General features: G+C 35.5%; 1 long non-coding RNA gene across 1 annotated transcript in view; it reads left to right on the top strand.

Moving 5' to 3' along the window:
• Nucleotides 1-17,219, top strand: part of LOC309636715 — a 62,620-nt gene extending 45,401 nt beyond the window's left edge. Inside the window, exon 2 of the long non-coding RNA XR_014250169.1 lies at nucleotides 1,286-17,219. This is a non-coding gene — a long non-coding RNA (uncharacterized lncRNA). The remainder of the gene's footprint in view (nucleotides 1-1,285) is intronic.
• The last annotated feature ends 453 nt before the right edge of the window (nucleotides 17,220-17,672 follow it).

Genomic DNA, 17,672 nt, shown 5'->3' with positions numbered 1-17,672 from the left:
AATAAATTTTCTCCCAGTCTGTGAGCATAGTATATCTCTCCATTTATGTAGGTCTTCTTTTTATTAGCTATTTCATTAGTGTTTTGTAGTTTTCAGCATATATTTGTTGTATTTTTATGTAGGCATTTCATATTTGTTGGTACTATTGTAAATGATACTTTAAATATTTCCCATATTTATAGTATTTTTGCATTTATGTATTTAATGCAATTTATGTATTTCATTTAATTAACAGTGTTTCATCTGGCCTGTGTATTGCCAATATTTTTGCCCCATTTGCCATTTACCTTTTAATCTTGTTTATAGGCAAATATTAAGTGTTTTCATTCATGGTTCCTCCTTTTGCATAAATTCTTTACATTTCAAATTACTTTACTTTTATCTATAGTATTTCATTTTATCTTTATGATAACTACAAAACTACAAAAAGGACAGTGCTATTCCTCTTCTATAGCTTATTACACTGATATCAAAAGATTAATTTTTCTAGATTACATAGTTTGTCAGAGGGAGTTTTCAAACTAGACTTTTAGTTACTCTGCTTCTAAATACTTTTCACAGACCCTGCACTCAAGGAGCACACAGTTTAATAAGAAAAATAGATAAATAAATGAATTTAATAACGCTTCAGTGGTAGCCTAGAGGAAGTACAGTATTTAACATGAGGTGTAGTCACGTCAGTACTAACTAAGATCCTCAGTGTGCCCCTAGAAGTCCACACAGTCCTTACATCACATGTTAATTTAGTTCCTGATTGAGACAGTACTTATGGGACTGCATTTTACGACTTCCTTTACATTATTTTCTGGACTTCCTGACTCGTGTATTTTTTCTACTGATTGAAAGCTCTGAGATTATATCTTGTCATATGAAAACTACCAAATGGGGTAAACCAATATTCTAAGTGTAAATTCATACATTTCTTAAGTAAAAAATAAAAAGCAACATTCAAAATAACCCAAATATAAAAGATATTATCATCATGGATAAACTTTTGGAAAAGCTGGCATGTGGATCCAAATGGTACCCCTGGACCTGGCAGTAAAAATTATTGGTAAAATGTATGAATATATATAAGGAAATGCTGCTACTAATTACTTTCAGATTAAAATTACAATAAATCTTTAAGAGAATGACATATATTTTCCATTCCAGAAAAATTTTACTTGTTATCAAAATACAAGAAATAGCAGAGGATTGTGTATATGCTTTCAGCACAAAAGATGCTATTTCCTCAAGCTAAACATAAATGCTCATCAACAGCTTCATTTAACTCTACTCCCAGAAAACCAACCTAAGCCAAATCTGCCGTTATGACAAAATCTAAACTGTGACTCAAGAGCTAAATGATGATGGTAAGTAAGACAGAATTCACAATGACTTAATCGAATATTCTTAGTGTTCTGGGGAAATAGAACTAGCCTTATAAAACACCACACAACATCAGATGGTTTCTATTTGGATCTTTGTTGATCACCCAAGTTGCAGTAATTCCTCTAGAAGGAAAAGGCTCTCCATCTGAGGACCACTGACCCACTCATCTGTCAACAGATTTTTTTTAAATGTGCTTGTATTGGTTGCAGGGATTTTAGTTTTGTTTAGGTAGAGATAAAATTTCTTTTGGATTTGTTTTAAGAAATGCAATCTTGAGACACAGTATTTTATTTAACACACTTATAAATTTACTTTTATTCAACTTCAGTCTAAAGAAGGGAAGAATCCAATATGAAAGGAGAGGGATAAAAACAGGAGAACTGAAGATAAAGAGGAGTCTATTCTCAATAATGCATTTAAGAAAAACTGTGTAACTTGAAAAGATTGAGCAGAAAAAGGAGCAAAAATAGGGAGCAGGGAAGGGAGAGGAAGGTGATGGAGGAGAAAGTACTTGCACAGATGTACATCCCACAGGGATGTACACATGGTAATTAGGTAAGGAGATAATGAAGAAAAATTCTGGAGGAGGCAATTGAACAGAAGCTATGTGAATACTTAAGAAGAAATGGGTGTTAACTATAAATAAGTATGGATGAGTTCACCAAAATCTTCTTATCAGCAGATCAAGTTTCCTTCTAAAACAGGGTTTTTAAATCAGTAGATCAAGGAAAGACTTCTACTGATTTAGGGTATATCTGACAAACTCTCTCTTAGTACTTTTATGAATAAAAAAAGGACAATGTAAGTTGGATGTTGGCTATGTTAGACGGGTAGATATCTAGTTGGATAAACTTACCCAAAGCATATTGCTTAATATATTAATTCATTCACTCATTAATTCTCCAATTATAAACTCTTAAAGCGGCTTCTATTTGCCAGGTACTATGTTAAGCCTTAGGTGTACTAAGAAGACCAAGGTGTGGTCTCACAGTCTACGAGGGAGAAGCAGTTCTATCACAAATAACTGCAATAAACTGTTCAGTAACTAAGATTAGAGGGAAATCTTTAACGTGAAGAAAAGACACTCACAAGGTTCTTTCCAAGCTTACCTTCTTCAACATTTTCCCCAGTAATGTAGCTAATGCCAGAAAGGACTTGCTTATCATCTTTCAGATGTCATAAAACTTGTAGATGTGGCTATACATTGGTAGGTAAAAATAAGAAGTCAAAAAAGTTATAATGGCTGTGATGATGGGCTGAAACCATGATGAATTAAATAAAAATAAATAAATGTAGCAGTCTACATTTAGGTTAAAAAACACAACCACATGAATACAAGACCTGGAAGACCTAACTTGACAGCAGCTAATATAAAGAGGACTTGACTCTTAGTCAAACACAAACTGATCATAGCTTAGCTGAGAAATGTAATGGGTGAAAATACTTGTGTAATTTGAGGTTGCATTATCAAAGCAGCATATCCAAGCCAAGGACTGTTACGACACTGCATTCTATGCTGGTAAGAATGATTCTGCAGTGTGGGGTCCAGTTCTGGGGCACACTTCAAGGAAGCATTTGACATATTAGTAAGGATTCAGCAGGAGGTAACCAGAAGGGTTTTTTATATAAAACCCATTCATTTTATATCTTTTAAAATGTGTAAGGAAATGGAGCTCTTTAGTTTAAAGAAAGGAAGATGTAATGAAACATGGCATTGTTTTCTTTAACAGTGAATAGAATTATTCTATGAAGTCCCGAGGGTGAAATAGGAAAAACTAACTTTTTATTGGGATTCATTCATTCTTTGCAAAGAACTGTCCCATGTCCTGTGAACCACAGAATGTGGTTCTCATAATGACCCTGAGAGTTAGGCAATGCAGGCACTACCTGTTACCACCATTTTATAGGTGAGGAAACAGGTTCAGAGAAGTTGGGGTTTGCCTAAAGTGAAAATGTTAGGGTCCAAATTCCAATTTTCTGACCCGAGACCTATGCTTTTCCCATAATACCATACTATCCTTCCACTTAGAAACAGATTTTATCTCAGTACAAAGAAAGTCTTTCTAATAAGGACCACACAAGAATGAAACAGACTGCCTCACAAATTAATGATCTTTCTTTTCCAGAAAAAGGCCAACAAGAGCTGGAGGACTTTGTGTCGAGAACATATTTTGGAGGTGACTTCTACTCATGGAAGAGGATGGGTCAGGTGACCCCTAAATCCATTTAAATAAATGTTCACCACGGGAAAAATAGAGAGAGGAAGAAAGAAAGAGAGCGAGAGAGAGGGAGTGGGAGTGGGAGGGAAGAAGGGAGGAAAGAAGAAAGAAGTTTTGAGAGATTCAAGGTGATATTCATTAGTCATCCACAGAATTCATTCATTCATTCGGCAAAAATTCACTGACCACTTACTATGTGGTAGTCGATTCTGGGACAGTAATGAGCATACCAAACTTGAAAATTAAAATCTTGGTATTAAGTACTAGTTAACTGAGTTGTAATCTGTGTGACATTTTGAGTCTAAATTTTCCCATATGTCAACTGAGGATTATAAAATCTGCCTCAAGAATTGTAAGGATTAAATGAGATAATATTTTTAAAGTACTAAGCACATAGCAGTATCTCAAAATATTAGTTCCCTTCTTCCCTTGAAGTATGAGGGGTGCCATGAAGTTGCTAGGAGATAGTTTTATGAACTGAGTATGACAATAAGACAGGACCTAGATATAGAGAAAGTGGGGTGCAAACAGAACATCCCTTGGGGTTCCCATTATTTAGCTGGTCCGAGGGTGATCACTCAGGCTTAACTCTGTAAGAATAGGATAGTTTGTTAATTCACAAGCCTAAGTACAACATCTCTAAAACTTTGTTCTCAATCTAAGATTTATTTCTTTTCATTGATTTTTATACACTCTTGAACACATTGCACTAGTTACTTATTCTCAGACAGAACTGGAGATAAGGAGATATTTGTCTCTTGGATGCTCTTATAGATGAAACAGAAACAGGAACAGTGTTTTATAGTGATTTAGATATCCAAAGTAATATCTATCTAAACATGTTTTTAATCAGAGAAAAAAAAATCATTTCCCTAAAAGTAAGAAAATTTCCACTTAGATTTACTAGTTACACATTTCTGTTTGTAAAACCGAAATTCTTGGCTGTATCTAGAGTGGCTTAGCATGTAATAGTTTGGATAATTTTGCCAACTTCATGTTCTGGCCACAAATAAGAACACATCAGGAGACAATGTTTCAGCTGGTTATGAAAGATTGTTGGTCAGTACATAAGCTCACCCAGCTATGGAAACCAAGTTGGTAAACAAAACCTTGCTCAGCCCTGCTGAGCCATTCTTTCAGAAATAAGACTGAGTGAAGACTTGTTTTATTTTTCTTCCTGTTTTGCTTTAATATATAAATTAAATATTTGCTCAGTTTTACATTAAATCATTAACAAAAACTGTGAATTCTTATTGAATACAGAAGTGATTTACTCACATTCATCTCCTACTGTGTACCCAGAAGTGTAAAGGATACCACAGAAGTATGAGTAAATCTATGCTTAGGTGTTTTCCCATGTTGAGAATATATATTTAATAGACATGAAGCAGTTAAATAGCAATATAAAATTTATTTGATATTCATAACAGCAAACATTTATTATATAACAAACCTATTATGTGCTATGCACACTCATTCTTGAGAAACTTACAGTCTGGTGGAAGTGGAGGGTAGCAGATATAGACAAACTTGTAATAACTGTATAATGTAAAATGGGTTTCATTAGAGCTTAGGACTATGGTACTATTAGGGGGTTATGACAAGGTAAGATTGTGTGTCTGTGTACACAGAGAGGGTGGAGAGAGAGGGTTCCAACTCTCAAAAAAAGTTGTCTTATTGAGCCAAACAATACCTTAACTAAATAGCTTGAAAATTACATAATGCAAAGTTTAACAAGGAAAGCAAAAGAGAGATTCACTTTATTGCATATTAAAAACCAAAAAAAGATAATTCTCAGCTCCCAAATACCTAAGAATTACCTGGCAGCATGCTAAATGCAGACTCCCAGCTTCACAACAAGACCTCCTGGTTCAGCAGCTCTGGAATAGGGCACTCTTCAGTTTAAACAAATCAGGTGATTCTGATGCAGATGTTATGCAGGTCTCATTTTGAATTATTCTACCAAGGGAATAAAAATTAGAAAGAATAGGATACAGCTTTTTCAATCACAGACTTCAAAGACTTAAAACTCCTTTAACAAAAAATATAAATTCCTGTAAAAAAGAGCTCCAGGTCCATCCATGTTGCTGCAAATGGCATTATTTCATTCTTTTTTATGGCAGAGTAATATTCCATTGTCTAGACCTATATGGGAAAAGAATCTAAAAAAGAGTGGATATATGTATATGTATAACTGATTCACTTTGCTGTACAGCAGAAACTAACACAACATTGTAAATCAACTATATTCCAATGAAAATTTTAAAAAGAAGAACTTAAGGAAAGAAATAATTGTTTTTTAAAATCAAAATAATTAACTATGCTCATTATCACATTTCCTCCTTTCATTTCATCCAGATGATAACATCAACTGCAAAAGGAGTGAATTAGGATCATTTCTAGGAGAAACTTCCTGACAAATAGAGTATAATTTGGATGGTAGAATGAATTATTAAATAAGAGTAGAGAACGTTTTTTCCTCTGGTATCATAAGGTTACAACCACGTAATATCAAAACAACCATTTGAATGAGATAAGGTGATTCTACTCATCAAGTATTTCCTTAGGAGACTCTACCATGTGTACGACCATATGCGAAGAGATGGGAATATTGCCTGAGTGAAATCTAAGCTGCTGAGAAACCTAAAATGACACTTAAGAGACAATACAAAAGTACATAAAACACACATATAGGAAACAATAAATGTATGGTAGAGACTATGAACATTGGATACGTTCAATGAATCTTAATGTGCTCTGGACTGATGTAGGAAAAGAGCAAGAATTGGAGTCTGAAGGATGGATAGAATTTGGATCGTTAGAGAGAAGAGGAAAATGGTATTAGCAAAAGCACAACACACTGTTTTGTTTAGGCTGCTAAACAGGGAGACAAAATGCTGGCTAAGGGAATCAAGCAGTCATTTTGAGGTCACCAAAGCACACCTCTAGCTTTTCAACAATAAAAACCAGTAAAGATAGGCAGAGAGAGCAAGAAGAATAAGATAGAGACAAATAAAGGGGAAATTAAATTCCAATGAAGAAAGAAGAATGACTTCTACTGTTAGGCAGACAACATATTTCTTCACTGAATACCCCTGAGTTTATTTAAAGTAATAATCCAAAGAAAATAGCAAACATTTATTGAGCACTTGCCGTGTATCAGACACTATTCCAAACAGTTTCATGTATTAGTTCCTTTAATCCTAAGAATTAAGATTGAGATAGGAACTCTTTCCACTATAGCATCAGAGTTTCTAACAGCCCATCACCCTCCTAAACAAGGAGCTTTAAATAGAAGATTGATTTCATTTGGTCATTTTCAATACTCCCAATTTTTATGCATGAAAGAAGTTTGCTTTAGGAAAATATCCTTTATTTCCTGTGAACATTATATTTAATTAGTTGTGAATTTTAAGAGTTAAAATAAGGAAATTCCCATTGAATGTTCAATACAAACTTCACATATATTTGTCTTATGTATACATTTTAAAATTATTAATCTTAAAAAGAAACAAAGTATATAAACTTATACCTCAGTCTAAGAGAACGAGTCGATGTGGAGCAGAGGAAGCACAGAGGGCAATGTCAGAAGAAAGTCACTTAAGAATTTAATAAACAAGGCCAAACAGAGTAAACTAGACACCTAATGGAAAAATGTACTTACTGTAATCTTGCATTTATGGTAATAGACCAGTTCTGTCAGTAACAAGTCAAGTGGGTTTAAGAATTACAGCTTCTATTACTTAAACTTTCCAGCAGTTCAGAAAACTCAACAGATTTTTTTTGCAACTGGGTTTTACGATCACTCTTCTGGATAATATTAAAATTCCAAACATCTCTGATCTTCTCCCAAACTTACTGAGCAAAAATTAGTGACTTAAATGCAGAGTCCACCCTTGTTTAGTAATTACAAGTTTCCCTCTAACCTTAGCAAGAATGCATTCCTGAAAAATTGGTTTCCCCACATATACCAAGCAAGTTGTCTCTTCATTGACTGAATAGGCTCAAACCACCAAGTTGCTTTAAAAGTTAGTTAAATGGTCAGTAGTATGTTAATCACAGTTGTAGAAAAATTTAAGGTGACATTTATTGGACTAGTTTCCAATCATGTCTAATGATCAATAATTTTGGAAATCTGTAAACTTACTATTAGTTACATGCATTTCACATAATCATTGTAGTATTGATGTTCATACCACTTGAAATTACTGAATAGCATTTTAGATTCTATAAAGTGCTTTGTCATACCTTATCTTACTAGAACCTTATGACAAGTCCTGGAAATCATCTATGCAAATCATCTGGCTTCTAGTCCAGAGCTTTTTCTACTGCTAATAAATCAGGGTTATGAGAAGGCAAAGAGAACAGTGAATTCTCAGTTATCAATGGACAGATTTTCTAATTTATAGAGAACTGGTCTTCTCCAGCTTGACTTTTGGAAGGGTGAGACCAAGTCCACAAAGTGGATGTACAAATTCCCCTAACATATTTATCTCATTGATCATAGAAACATGGACAGACCATTTTCCCAAAAGTGCATAGAGTTTTATATTTAAAAGAAATAGTTTCTGAATGAAATCCTGATGTCTGCAGATCTCTCATTTACTTTTAGATATTTTGGGGATTTTTCTTGACAATTTCTATTTTTTAGTGGTTGAGTAATTTTCTAAATTCATATGTTAAGTAGTTGAAGGCTGTGTCATGGCTAGAATCTGGCTCATGATGGTTTTCTCTTCCTAGTTGTAATTTTTTCCCTTTAACTACTCTCTGGTTATTGGGTTGTGGAGAGTATACAATTTCTCAATGAAGTAATACAATAACTATTTGTTCATACTTCTGAAGTACTTCCTGCTTTGTTTTTTCCCATTCTGTCTATATACATATATAAGAAATCTGAACAATTTCCTGTTTTCCCTTAGCCCTACTAACTTCTTTTCATGCCATTTTCCAATTAAAGACAGGATAGACAACTCATGACACTTATAACAATAGCTGGTGTCACTTCACTTTGCCTTTTTCCATCACTTCCACACACAAACCTATAGTCCATATTTCTGTTTCTCCTGTATCTTGATCCATTCAGTTACTGCCAACTGTATCCATAAGCATTTTCTTAGATAGATAACATAAGGAAGGTATTGAAGGCATTTGTATTTTAATAATTGGAAGGAAATAACATTCTAAGTAGTTCTGGGCAAACTGCACGTAAGTCTATACTGTGGACTGCACTAAATCATAGCTTTTGTTTTTAAGGAAGCTTATATCACTTTAAAACATAACAGGATTTCTAAATAATCACTTTTCTTTAAATCTTACAGATAATTAACTTATTTATGTTAAGGAAAGTTGTTTCATGAATGTTAAAATCTTGAAAATGAAGTTACCACACTATAAGCAGATCAGTTATAATAAAGGCAAAGAGGCAAGCATGTTTTACATAGATGATAAGCATGAAAGAAGGAAGCACAAAAGTGAAAAACAAATCTAAAAATATCTCAGCTAAGAGTAATGCCAGAAGGCAAAGGCTCAGTATAAACTGCAGACTGTAGAAACTGCTGGGGACTTCTTCAGTTAGGTTCAGGGTAAGAGAACGGAGAAAGGCAGGGATGGCTGATGAAGAATGTCACATTGAGTACAGAGAGAAAATACAATTGCATGAGTCCTAGTTTAGTTTCTCTCCTCTCCATTAATGTGAACGTAAATCTGAAATAAAAAGAAGTTAGTTTCAAGAATGAGGGGAGTAACCAATTCTCTACACCCTGAGCTGGTTGTATCAAGCTGGAGTTTTATGTTTGTTTCTAGGTTCAATATTTTAAGAGAATTCAAAGATCATTGAAGCAAAGTATATTAATTTGTTCATCCATAAATTCATTTATTCTTCAACAAATACTTCTTGAGCAGCTACTATATACCAGAACCCAAATTATATGCTAGAAAATATATTCATTCATTCACTCATTCACTTATTCATGCATGTCCCTCATGTACCAGGCACTGTGGACAAGTCAGTTAAGGTTCCATCTATCACAGAACACACAGATATGTAAGAAACTTAGAAAACAGTATAAAAATCACTGTAGTAAGCAGTGAGTTAAACATAGTAAAGCATCTATGAAGCACAGAGGACAGAGTTAAAATTTTGGCTGGAAGAAGACAGGGTTTAAATTGGGCCTTAAAGAATGAGTAATTCAGTACATGGAGGAAGGGATGAAGGGTAATGCAGGCAGAAGAATGGCATGTGCAAAGTCACTGAAGTGCAACTGTACAAACAGGCTGCATCAGGAATAAAGGCCAATTTTATTCCTCATAACAGAAACTGTTACATGAGAAATATTAGAGAAACTAGAACTGTTTTATTGAGATATAGTTGATTTACAATATTATGTTAGTTTCAGGTATACAGCAAAGTGACTCAGTTATATATATACATATATATTTTCAGATTATTTTCCATTATAGGTTATCAAGATATTAAATATAGTTCCCTATGCTATACAGTGAGTCTTTGTTGCTTATCTAATTTTATGTATAACAGTTTGTATCTGTTAATCCCATGCTCCTAATGTATCTCTCCTCCCTTCCTCACCCCTTTGGTAACCGTAAGTTTGTTTTCTATGTCTATGAGTCTGTTTCTGTTTTGTATATAGGTTATTTGTATTAATTTTTAGATTCCATATATAAGTGGTATCAGTGAATCTATGACAAAGTAGGCAAGAAAATACAATGGAGAAAAGACAATCTCTACAGCAAGTGGTGTTGGGAAAGCTGGGCAGCTATATTTAAATTAATGAAATTAGGACACTCCATCAACACCATATACAAAAATAAACTCAAAATGGTTTAAAGACCTAAGTACAAGACACAACACCATAAAACTCCTAGAAAAGAACATAGGCAAAACATTCTCAGACATAAATCACAGCAGTATTTTCTTAGATCAGTCTCTGAAGGCACAAGAAATAAAAGCAAAAATAAATAAATGTGAGCCAGTAAAATATAAGCTTTTGCACAACAAAGGAAACCATAAACAAAATGAAAAGATAACCTACAGAATGGCAGAAAATATTTGCAAAGGAAACAACCAACAAAGGCTTAACTTCCAAAATATACAAACAGCTCATACAGCTCAATATCAAAAAACAACCCAATCAAAAAATTGGCAGAAGACCTAAATAGACATTTCTCCAAAGAAGACATACAGATGGCCAACAGGCACATGAAAAAGTGCTCAACATTGCTAATTATTAGAGAAAGACAAATCAAAACCACAATGAGGTATCACTTCACACCAGTCAGAATGGCTATCATCAAAAATTCTACAAATAATAAATGCTGGAGAGGATGTGGAGAAAGGGGAACCCTCCTACACTGTTGGTGGGAATGTAAACTGGTGTAGCCACTATGGAAAATAATATGGAGAGTCCTTAAAAAAACCTAAAAATAGAGCTACCATATGATCCAGTAATCCCACTCCTGGGCATCTTCAGAAAAGATGAAAACTGTAATTTGAAAAGATATATGCATACCAATGTTCATAGCAGCACTATTTACAATAGTCAAGACATGGAAACAACCCAAGTGCCCATCAACAGATGATTGGTTTAAAAAGATGTGATATATAGATATAGATGTAAGTATAAAACAATGGAATATTACTTGGCCATAAAAAAGTAACAGGTTCTCTTGCTCATTCTCCAATGGGGAGAAAGCTGGTTCCCTATATGGGGTGAGGGTAGGGGTGGTCCAGGAGTCAGTATGGAGGTACGGCTTAGGTGGTTTGCCCACCCCTCTGGTGGTATTGAGTGCAGGGGGCATGTGCAGTACCTTGCTTTTGCTCCTGACACCCTGTTTTTCTCCCAGCTCTTCAGAAGTGGCAGTTGGTGTTTTTGTTTTTTGGATTTTTTGGAGAGGGTATAGTTGCTTTACCATGCTGTGTTAGTTTCTGCTGTACAATGAAGTGAATCAGGTATATGTATACATATATCCCCTCTCTCTTGGACCTCCCTCCCAGCCCCCCCCATCCCACCCACCTAGGTCACCAAAGAACACCCAGTTGAGCTCCCTGCACTATACAGCAGGTTCCCACTAACTATCTGTTTTACACATGGTAGTGTATATATGTCAATCCCAATCTCCCAATTCAACCCACCCTCCCTTACCCCCCCACATCCAAAACTCCATTCTCTAAGTCTGCATCTCTATTCCTGCCCTGAAAATAAGTTCATCTGTACCATTTTTTTAGATTCCACATATATGCATTAACAAATGATATTTGTTTCTCTCTTTCTGACTTACTTCACTCTATATGACAGACCCTAGGTCTATCCACATCTCTACAAATGACCCAATTTCATTCCTTTCTATGGCTGAGTAATATTCCATTGTGTATATGTACCACATCTTCTTTATCCTTTCCTCTGTCGATGGACATTTAGGTTGGTTCCATGTCCTGGCTATTGTAAATAGTGCTGCAATGAATACTGGGGGGCATGTGTATTTTTTTTTTTAACTTTGGGTTTATTTATTTATTTATTTATGGCTGTGTTGGGTCTTTGTTTCTGTGCGAGGGCTTTCTCTAGTTGCGGCAAGTGGGGGCCACTCTTCATCGCGGTGCGCAGGCCTCTCATTATCGCGGCCTCTCTTGTTGTGGAGCACAGGCTCCAGATGCGCAGGCTCATTAATTGTGGCTTATGGGCCTAGTTGCTCCACGGCATGTGGGATCTTCCCAGACCAAGGCTCGAACCCGTGTCCCCTGCATTGGCAGGCAGATTCTCAACCACTGTGCCACCAGGGAAGCCCGGCATGTGTATTTTTGAATTATGGTTTTCTCCAGATGTATGCCCAGGAGTGGGATTCCTGGGTCATATGGTAGTTCTATTTTTAGTTTTTTAAGGAACCTCCATACTGTTCTCCATAGTGGCTGTATCAATTTACACTCCCACCAAAAGTACAAAAGGGTTCCCTTTTCTCCACACTCTCTCCAGCATTTATTGTTTGTAGATTTTTTGATGATGGCCATTCTGACTGGTGTGAGGTGATACCTCATTGTAGTTTTCATCTGCATTTCTCTAATAATTAGCGATGTTGAGAATCTTTTCATGTGTTTTTTAGCCATCTGTGTGTCTTCTTTGGAGAAATGTCTATTTAGGTCTTTCACCCATATTTTGATTGGGTTGTTTGTTTTTTTGATATTGAGCTGCATGAGCTGTCTGTATATTTTGGAGATTAATCCTTTGCCAGCTTCTTCGTTTGCAAATATTTTCTCCCATCCTGAGTGTTGTCTTTTCATCTTGTTTACGGTTTTCTTTGCTGTGCAAAAGTTTTAAATTAATTAGGTCCCATTGGTTTATTTTTGTTTTTATTTTAATTGCTCTTGGAGGTGGATCAAAAAAGATCTTGCTGTGATCTATGTCAAAGTGTGTTTTGCCTATGTTTTCCTCTAAGAGTTTCATAGTGTCTGGTCTTACGTTTAGGTCTTTAATCCATTTTGAGTTTATTTTTGTGTATGGTGTTCGGGTTTGTTCTAATTTCATTTGTTTACATATAGCTGTCCAGTTTTTCCAGCACTATTTATTGAAGAGACTGTCTTTTCTCCATTGTATATTCTTGACTCCTTTGTCATAGACTTGTCACCTAATCTTTGTCATAGATTAGGTGACCATAGGTGCATGGGTTTATCTCTGGGCTTCCTATCCTGTTCCATTGATCTATATTTCTGTTTTTGTGCTAGTACCATATTGTCTTGATTACTGTAGCTTTGTAGTATAGTCTGAAGTCAGGGAGTCTGATTCCTCCAGCTCAGTTTTTCTTTCTCGAGATCTTTTTTGTTATTCGGAGTCTTTTGTGTTTCCATATAAATTGTAAACATTTTTGTTCTAATTCTGTGAAAAATACCATTGGTAATTTGATAGGGATTGCATTGAATCTGTAGAGTGCTTTGGGTAGTATAGTCATTTTCACAATGTGGATTCTTCCAATCCAAGAACATGGTATATCTCTCAATCTGTGTCATTTTTGATTTCTTTCATCAGTGTTTTATAGTTTACTGACTACAGGTCTTTTACTCCTTAGGTAGGTTTATTCTTAGGTATTTTAGTCTTTTTGTTGCAATGGTAAATGGGATTGTTCCCCTAATTTCTCTTTCTGGTCTTCTGTTGTTAGTGTATAGGAATGCAAAGATTTCTGTGTATTAATTTTGTATCCTGCAACTTTACCAAATTCCTTGATTAGATCTAGTAGTTTTCTGGTGGCATCCTTAGAATTTTCTATGTACAGTATCATGTCATCTGCATACAGTGACTGTTTCACTTCTTCTTTTCCAATTTGGATTCCTTTTATTTCTTTTTCTTCTCTGATTGCCATGGCTAGGACTTCCAGAACTATGTTGAGTAATAGTGGGCAGAGAGGACATCCTTGTCTTGTTCCTGATCTTAGAGGAAATGGTTTCACTTTTTCACCATTGAGAATGATGTTTACTGTGGGTTTGTCATATATGGCCTTTATTATGTTGAGGTAGGTTCCCTCTATGCCCACTTTCTGGAGAGTTTTTACCATAAATCAGTGTTGAATTTTGTCAAAAGCTTTTTCTGCATCTATTGAGACGATCATATGGTTTTTATTCTTTAATTTGTTAGTATGGTGTATCACATTGATTGATTTGCGTATATTGAAGAATCCTTGCATCCCTGGTATAAATCCCACTTGATCAGGGTGTATGATCGTTTTAATGTGTTGTTGGATTCAGTTTGCTAGCATTTTGTTGAGGATTTTTGAGTCTATGTTCATCAGTGATATTGGTCTGTAATTTTCTTTTCTTGTGATATCTTTGTCTGGTTTTGGTAAAAGGGTGATGGTGGCTTCATAGAATGAGCTTGGGAGTGTTCCTTCATCTGCAATTTTTTGGAAGAGTTTGAGAAGGATAGGTGTTAGCTCTTCTCTACATGTTTGATAGAATTCACCTGTGAAGCCATCTGGTCCTGGACTTTTGTTTGTTGGAAGATCTTTAATTGAAGTTTCAATTTCATTACTTGTCATTGGTCTGTTCATATTTTCTATTTCTTCCTGGTTCAGTCTTGGAAGGTTATACCTTTCTAAGAATTTGTCCATTTCTACCAGGTTGATCATTTTATTGGCATATAGTTTCTTGTAGTAGTCTCTTATGATCCTTTGTATTTCTGTGGTGTCCATTGTAATTTCTTCTTTTTCATTTCTAATTTCATTGATTTGAGACCTCTCCTTTTTTTCTTGATGACTCTGGCTAAAGGTTTATCAATTTTCTTTATCTTCTCAAAGAACCAGCTTTTAGTTTCGTTGATTTTTGCTATTGTTTTATTCTTTTCTATTTCATTTATTTTTGCTGTGATTTTTGTGATTTCTTTCCTTCTACTAACTTTGGGTTTTGCTTGTTCTTCTTCTATCTCTAGTTGCTTTAGATGTAAAGTTAGGTTGTTTATTTGAGATTTTTCTTGTTTCTTGAGGTGACATTGAATTGCTATAAACTTCCCTCTTAGGACTGCTTTTGCTGCAACGCATAAGTTTTGGGTCGTCCTGTTTTTGTTGTCATTTGTTTCTAGGTATTTTTTGATTTCCTCTTTGATTTCTTCAGTGATCTCTTGATTATTTAGTAGCATATTGTTTAGCCTCCATGTGTTTGTATTTTTCAGTTTTTTTTTTTCCTGTAATTGATTTCTAATCTCATAGTGTTGTGGTCAGAAAAGATGCTTGATATGATTTCAATTTTCTTTAATTTACTGAGGTTTGATTTGTTGACCCAAGATGTGATCTATCCTGGAGAATGTTGTGTGTGCACTTGATAAGGAAGTGTATTCTGCCACATTGGGGTGGAATGTCCTGTAAGTATCAATTAAGTCTATCTGCTCTATGTGTCATTTAAACCTTGTATTTCCTTGTTTATTTTCTGTCTGGATGACCTTTCTATTGGTGTAAGTGGGGTGTTAAAGTCCCCCAGTATTATTGTGTTACTGTTGATTTCCCATTTTATGGTTGTTAGCATTTGCCTTATGTATTGAGGTTCTGTTATGTTGGGTGTATAAATATTTACAGTTCTTCTTGGATTGATCCCTTGGTCATTATGTAGGGTCCTTCCTTGTCTCTTGTAACAGTCTTTATTTTAAGGTCTAGTTTATCTGATATGAGTATTGCTACTCCAGCTTTCTTTTGATTTGCATTTACATGGAATATCTTTTTCCATTCCCTCACTTTCAGTCTGTATGTGTCCCTAGGTCTGAAGTGGGTCTCTTGTTGACAGCAAATATATGGGTCTTGTTTTTTTATCCATTCAGCAGGTCTGTGTCTTCTGGTTGGAGCACTTAATCCATTTACATTTAAGGTAATTATCGATAAGTATGTTCCTATTACCATTTTCTTTATTGTTTTGAGTTTGTTTTTGTAGGTCTTTTCTTTCTCTTGTGTTTCCCACCTAGGGAAATTCCTTTGGTATTTATTGCAAAGCTGGTTTGGTGGTGCTGAATCGTCTTAGCTTTTGCTTGGCTGTAAAGCTTTTGATTTCTCTGTCGAATCTGAATGAGATCCTTGTTGGGTAGAGTAATCTTGGTTGTAGGTTTTCCCCTTTTATTCCTTTAAATATATCCTGCCACTCCCTTCTGGCCACAGAGTTTCTGCTGAAAAATCAGCTGATAAACTTATGGGGATTCCTTTGTATGTTATTCTTTGTTTTTCCCTTGTCGCTTTTAATATTATTTCCTCTGCCTTTAATTTTTGTTAGTTTGATTAATATGTGTCTCAGCATGTTTCTCCTTGGGTTTATACTGTATGGTACTCTCTGTGCTTCCTGGGCTTGGGTGGCTACTTCCTTTCCCATGTTAGGGAAGTTCTTGACTATAATCTCTTCAAATATTTTCTCAGTCCCTTTCTTTTTCTCTTCTTCTTCTGGGACACCTATAATTCGAATGTTGGTGCACTTAATGTTGTCCCAGAGGTCTCTGAGACTGTCCTCATTTCCTTTCATGTTTTTGTCTTTATTCTGCTCCTCTGTAGTTATTTCCACCATTCTATCTTCCAGCTCACTTATTCGTTCTTGTGTCTCAGTTATTCTGGTATTGCTTCCTTCTAGTGTATTTTTCATTTCAATTGTGTTTTTCATCACTGTTTGCTCTTTAGTTCTTCTAGGTCCTTGTTAGACATTTCTTGTATTTTCTTGATCCATGCTTCCACTCTATTTCTGAGATTTTGGATCATCTTTATTATAATTACTCTGAATTCTTTTCCAGGTAGGTTGCCTATTTCCTCTTCATTTATTTGGTCTTATAGTTTTTTACCTTGCTCTTTCGTCTGTAACATATTTTTTGTCATCTCATTTTTTTTTGGTGGGTGGGCCTGTGTTCCTTTCTTGCTGGTTGTTTGGCCTGAGGCATCCAGCACTGGAGTTTGCAGGCAGTCGGGTGGAGTCGGGTCTTGGTGCTGAGATGAGGACCTCCAGGAGAGCTCACGCCAATTAATATTCCCCAGGGTGTGAGGTTCTCTGTTAGTCCAGCTTGGGCTTGGCACTCCCACCACAGGAGCTCAGGCCCAACCCCTGGCCTGTGAACCAAGACCCTGCAAGCCACAGGGTATGGCAAAAAAAAAAAAAAAAAAGCAGAACAATAACAAAGAATAAAAAATAAAATTAGGAAGATAAAAAAATATATTAGAAAAATTAACAATAAAAATGAAACAACAACAAAGCAAAAGAGAACCACAACAGAAAAAAAATAAAATAAAATAAAATAAATAATAAAAAATAAGAATAAAAATAAAAGATAAAAAAATAAATTAAAAAATTTAAATTAAAAAGTAAAAATTTCCCTGGTGCCTCCTCTATCAGTGTTCTTGCCCCCAAGGTGAGCTACAGCATACCCCTTCTTCCCCAGTAGGCCTCCAAGACCTCTAGGTAGGTCTCTGGACCCACTGTGTCAGCCTCATCTCTGCATGTTTTCCTCTCACCAGCGTCTGTTCCTGAAGCTGGCCTGGAGCACACATGTCCAAGCAGGCCAGCTGGGGTGCAGGCCTCCACAGGTGCAGCCACAGGGGCTGGCGCAGCCAGAGAAGGCCTTGGAGGGG

The sequence above is a fragment of the Balaenoptera physalus genome (genome assembly GCF_965194825.1).
Source record: "Balaenoptera physalus genome assembly, chromosome: 10".
Taxonomy (NCBI): domain Eukaryota; kingdom Metazoa; phylum Chordata; class Mammalia; order Artiodactyla; family Balaenopteridae; genus Balaenoptera; species Balaenoptera physalus.
Note: the sequence above shows the minus strand (reverse complement) of the source record. Positions and strands in the feature narration are given on the sequence as shown.